Genomic DNA, 5,733 nt, shown 5'->3' with positions numbered 1-5,733 from the left:
TTTCACGTCTGGTACCGTTGGTAATCTGCAATGGCGGATCCAGATGCGAAAATCTAACGGTCAAATCTTTTAAACCTTCGTGAAGCCTAGCCATGCGTGAAACAGGATCAGGAATCCTCTGTATTGTTGTAAAAAACGAAAGATTAATGGTTATTACGTAAAATATGGACAATATTAGGTTTTTAAAAGTAATTAAAATAAGGTTAAAACTTACAAAATGATCTTCACCAGCCATATGAACAAACTTTTTTACACCGCCATTTATTTGTTCATCATCATCATCTTCAGCATCAAGAGGTGCAACCTCAGCCTGAAAATTAAATGCATAACATCAATTAAATTATATTGTAAAAAGTGTATAATTATTGTGAAATATGACACTTACCTCCTCGACATCTACATCTGAATATTTCATTTCAACCCCGTTTTTCCCAAAAACTTTTAAATGGAAAAAATTGCCAAAAGATTTTGTAAAAAACATAAAACAACCATCAATCAACCGTAACTGACTAACAATTACGTCAATACCAGCAGAAAAACCTACTTTTCCGTCAAATGTTTTAATTAGAACGTTAAACGTCATGTTGTCTGTAATAACAGTAGCTATTACATCATTTGACGAATAATCATAGTGTTTTGGCAGGATAGAATCTGGAATGACCTGTGGGGATGATATAACCAAATCAGCAATCAGTAAATCAGTAAATTTAATATAATTAAATTACTACATACTACAATTATAAAAATATAGCTATAAGTTATCTTACATAAAACTGAGATGATGGAGGGAGCAGAAACGTCCAAAAAGTCCCATGACTAACCCCATCAAGGAAAGAAGTTAACTTAAAAGTAGCGTAATCTATAGGATTAAATAGAAACAAACACCCAATGGTTAGTCGTAAATGGTCTACAACTTTGGACCAACCTTGAAAAAGGAATATCTTTCCTTTAGAGGCGCTTATTCCAACATTAAATTTTAGGCCATCTTCTGTGATTATATCAACATTCGTAGGACACTTATATTCACCCCAAAGTGTGAACGCAGCGTCATCGGGAATACACTGAAACAATAAAAAATGATTTATAATTATACTGAGAAAATATTAACAATAAAACATTAAGAAATTGTACTTAATATATACATATAAAGAAAAAAAAAGAAAATATAGTTATGAAATAATTTGTCATTTACCATAATAAATTCGTCTGCTTTATTCATCTGCCTACAAAAACTGGGTAGTCTGAAACTGATTTATATATTACGATGTTAATCAAGTGTAACATGTAAAGGTTAGCATGAGAAATAAAAAATGAAAACAAAAGAGAGACTATACAAATGTAATACCTCGATGAACTGTCAGCCATAGATTAAACCTACAATAAGAGGTTACATAAACTTAGCACGTCAGATGATTCTTTTGTGAAAAATTAAACATTTATTCTACATCATAATATTTATGATCTACAATATCTCACAATAAAAAACAAAGTTACATTTATAAATGTCTAAGTGCATATATACATGCTTTTCCTTATAAATGAGTAATTGCATATATACAGTATACATACAAAACAGTATGGTCCATGTTCCGTTACAGTTTCAAACAATCATAATGCAAGATGTTTGTATATACAGTATACATACAAAACAGTATGGTCCATGTTCCGTTACAGTTTCAAACAATCATAATGCAAGATGTTTGTATTAGAATCCAATTTTTTAATGAATAATAAGTATACAGGCCTACATGATTCAATAAATATGTTGATCATTGACATACAGTTTCAATAAATCATTAGTCAAATATGAGCAATGTTTCGAAGTAATTTTTTTTGTATAAATGCATTATCTATATAGGTGGACGATTAAAAAAGATTAAGTTAAACTATTATACAACAAAAATATAAATCCATAAAAATTTAGAGTCAAAAATTTGCAGATCTTAATTCAACATTAAGTAAACCTATAAAATTAATAACAGAGGAATAACATATTAACAAATAAGTCCTAAGAAATTATACAACTTCATAATTTGATAAATATCAAAATCGACTAAAAAAATCAGATATATTCAAATCAGTATATTCAGTATATAAGCCAATAAAACTGTAATAACCTGTAGATCTGATTTCAAAATAAAAAAAGCCTAAAGTAAAATATTGAGAGCAAAGCAATACATAATCTGCAGATCTGATTTGAACATAAAGAAAAGATAAAATCAAATATTGAGGGCAAATCAATCCAAAATCAACAACGTAAGGTTACTTCTGATATTCAAATCAGATCTACACGATATCGAATATTGAATCAAAAGAACTATTAAAAAAACCCTAAAATTCGCAACAGATGATGTTCAATATAAAAAAAGAATACCATTTACTGATAATCGTACCTTGAATAAGTGTAGACAGATCGTTTGAATAACAAATCCTTGTGAACAAACAGATATGATTCTCAAATACTTTGCCCTAACAATCGATGAACAGAGACAGCAGAAGTGAAATGGTTTTATAGATTTAGGGATATTGAGATGAAAGATAATTAAACACGGTAATTGAAACATATTTTGGAAGATGATTCGAACCAAAATATGGAAAGTTGAAATCTGTTTCAAATGGTAATCAATTGAGAGGCGGTACAAATGAAAGAGATATTGGGAAGCGAAGAGATGGATTGCCGCCCAAAGCATATAGTTGTGCAATATGTAGATGACAGGTGGAAAATAGAGGTTTAAGTATATGACAAGTGGCAAAAGTTGTTTTGTTTTAATATATATAATAGATTATTATAATTACTTTTAAACATACATTATATTTCTTGCTTATAAACTTTAATATATAAAGTTTAATAAAATTCTAAACATGTCATTGTGACATATATTTTTTATCTTGTTTAGATATAAATTTTACTAAAACCGGGTTGTAAATATTATTGTACAAGTGATGAAAGCATAAACATATACGTTAGTAAAGTTACGCCACAATTTAGTTTTTTTTCTTTTTTTTTTTAACAAAATGACGTGTTTACCTTTTTTGTTATTTTAGCAATAATATAATGTTTTACACCATCGGTACGAATGTACAATAATCTTATCATATCGAATGAACTGAACCGGCCAAACATCATTGGTACTAGTAACGCTATTCATTGGTACTAGTAATGCTATTCAATATCCCCTTGAACATATCTATACCAGGTGCAGGTATTATACAATATTGTAACAAACTGAACCAATACCATAACGAACCAAACCAATACCAACTAAAACGCAAGGAGTCCCACTAGTTTTATATAAAAAACCTAACTTATATCAAGAGTTCATGTGACTTTTAAATATATAACGTAACCTCTAAACTCACTAGAACAAAGAAAATGTGTCAACTAATGAAAACAATGAAAAATCTGAGACAGTGTTGCCTACCAATTAGGGTGAGAGGGGCACTCCCCTTTTAAGGGAGTCCCCTCTCTTACGCACGGCCAATCAGCACGCGCCACGTTAACTCCCATCTTAAACTCCCCTCACACCCTCAATTTGATGGCGGTACTCCTCTCTTAGGAGAGTTGCTTTTTTCTTTTTTTTTTGTTTTTTTTTATTTGTTGTAATTATGCATGTTTATAAATTAAAAAAATATTAATAAAAATTAAATAAAATTTAATAAAAGACATTTCAAACTAGAAAATAAAAATAAAAATTACCTTTAAACTAGAAAATAAAAATTACATTCAAACTAGAAAATAAAAATTTTAGAAATTGCACGGCCACCCGTACTTGTTAGCGATGTCGCGCTTTCGGGCGAGGATGAACGGCAACATTTCCGGCGGAGCATCGTCGTGCGGCTTGAGGAATGTTTTCATATCTCGATCGTACGCGTAGTTTCTCATCGTCTCGCGTTGTTCCGTTATGAGCTCGCGAGCCTCCGACTCTCTTTTCTTCCTCAATTCAATCGCCTCCAATTCAATCGCGTGCTTCGCTTCTTTTATGGCGGTGTACTCTTTGAATTGCCGCCAACTCGTCCGAGCCCTCGGACGATGTCGCTTGACGCTTGTCTCGCCGTTGTGTTCTTTGTGGCGAGGGGTCTTCGTTCATATCGGGTATGGAAGGGTCCACGTCAACGGGCTTTTTTTTGTGCCGAACCTTCCCCTTCCTCACCCAACAATGGGACTTGGGCCCATTTGTCGTGTTTTCGAACGACCTCCCATGCCTCGACATGTTGAAAACCGTTCGGATATCTATCTTTAAATTCCTTTAAAGCGACTTTCATCACGTTGAGATCGCTACACCCGCTTCCTCGTGTGCGATCCTACATATTATAAAATAACAAGTGTTAAAAAAATATGAACTTAGTAAACAAAATTAAGAAATATACAACGTTAAAAAATATAATTTTTACTGCTTGTTGGTATAGGCCGTTGAAAAAGTTTATTTTCGTCATCATCGGGCCACATTTAGACCGTACTTGATGCACGGTCCGGTTACTTCCACCAACGGTGGCGTTATAATTGTTAGGGGAGGATTTTCTAATAGCCCGTGATCCTCACATGTTATCCTATTAATGATCCTTACTTCTGTGACAGATAGTGATCCTCAGAAGTGCTTTAGGATCAGGATCATGGATCACCCTAAGGATCCTTATACTAACGATTGTTCTCTTTGAATTTCGTATTGTTTTGCAGGAGTTACAAGTTGGACCTGGTCTTAGCAACGTTACTATGGAATATTCCACGGCTATTTCGCACACGTTTGACTAAGAAGGGATGTTGTGGAGAACGTGGGAGCATGGCACGGATTTCGGATAGTTTGTTGGCATAGTTAACTTCTATTTTTAAAGGGGTAACGAGCTAGTAGTTAGAACACTTGGCTAATTTCAGTTACACACACTCGTACAATTACACTCTCAAGCATACAGCAGAACACTTGACAGTTTTCACACATTCTTGCACGATATACCATAGTGATCCTTGTACCTAGCTCGTTACTATCCGAAGTTGTAAACATTTGTTGGTTAATTTGAACTTGGTGATCGGTAGTTTCCATCACCCGAGGTTTTTTATGCCGGAGATCATTCATTGATCAAGGGCTTTTTCCTCGTATAAATCTTTGTGTCAATTGTGCAAATTACATCTAAGTGATCCTTATCATCGTTCCTTATCTCAAGCATCATACCCCGTAACTAAGAGTTTGGTTGCATTATCCTCATCAGATTTTTGACCAAAACAGTTTGGCGCCCACCGTGGGGCAATTGGTGCTTCATTCCTAGGAAGTTTTTCTGTTTGTGATCATTCCGGTTCATTGCATTCAAGTATATGGCTTCATCATCAAAGAATACTTCTACTGCAATGTCTGCGGTCAATTCATCTTAGGGCATTCCACCTTTGCCTCCGTTCACCATAGGATATTCGTATCCTTTTCCAGCCTTCACCCAATCATTCTTTTCTTTAACCGGCATCTCTTTCATCCAAGCTATGCCGATGATCTGGAGAGTTCTGTATACCTTCGAGAGGATCATCGAGCAGGAAGGGATTGACCTAGGGATGGCGGAGTTGGCTGAGCTTTATGATCTCACCACGTTTGGTTCTCATCGATACTTGCTGAAACGGAAAGCTGGGGAGGATCACCCTGTCTTCAAGGTTACTAAGAATGACACAAACTGGAAGCGTCGCTTTTTCTTTGTTAGAAGGGATACCATCCCAGATGGGAAGGATCTGCCCAAGGAATGGGCCACTCATGGTAG

Source organism: Helianthus annuus, chromosome 16 (assembly GCF_002127325.2).
Source record: "Helianthus annuus cultivar XRQ/B chromosome 16, HanXRQr2.0-SUNRISE, whole genome shotgun sequence".
Classification (NCBI taxonomy): Eukaryota; Viridiplantae; Streptophyta; class Magnoliopsida; order Asterales; family Asteraceae; genus Helianthus; species Helianthus annuus.
This window is presented reverse-complemented; position numbering follows the sequence as displayed.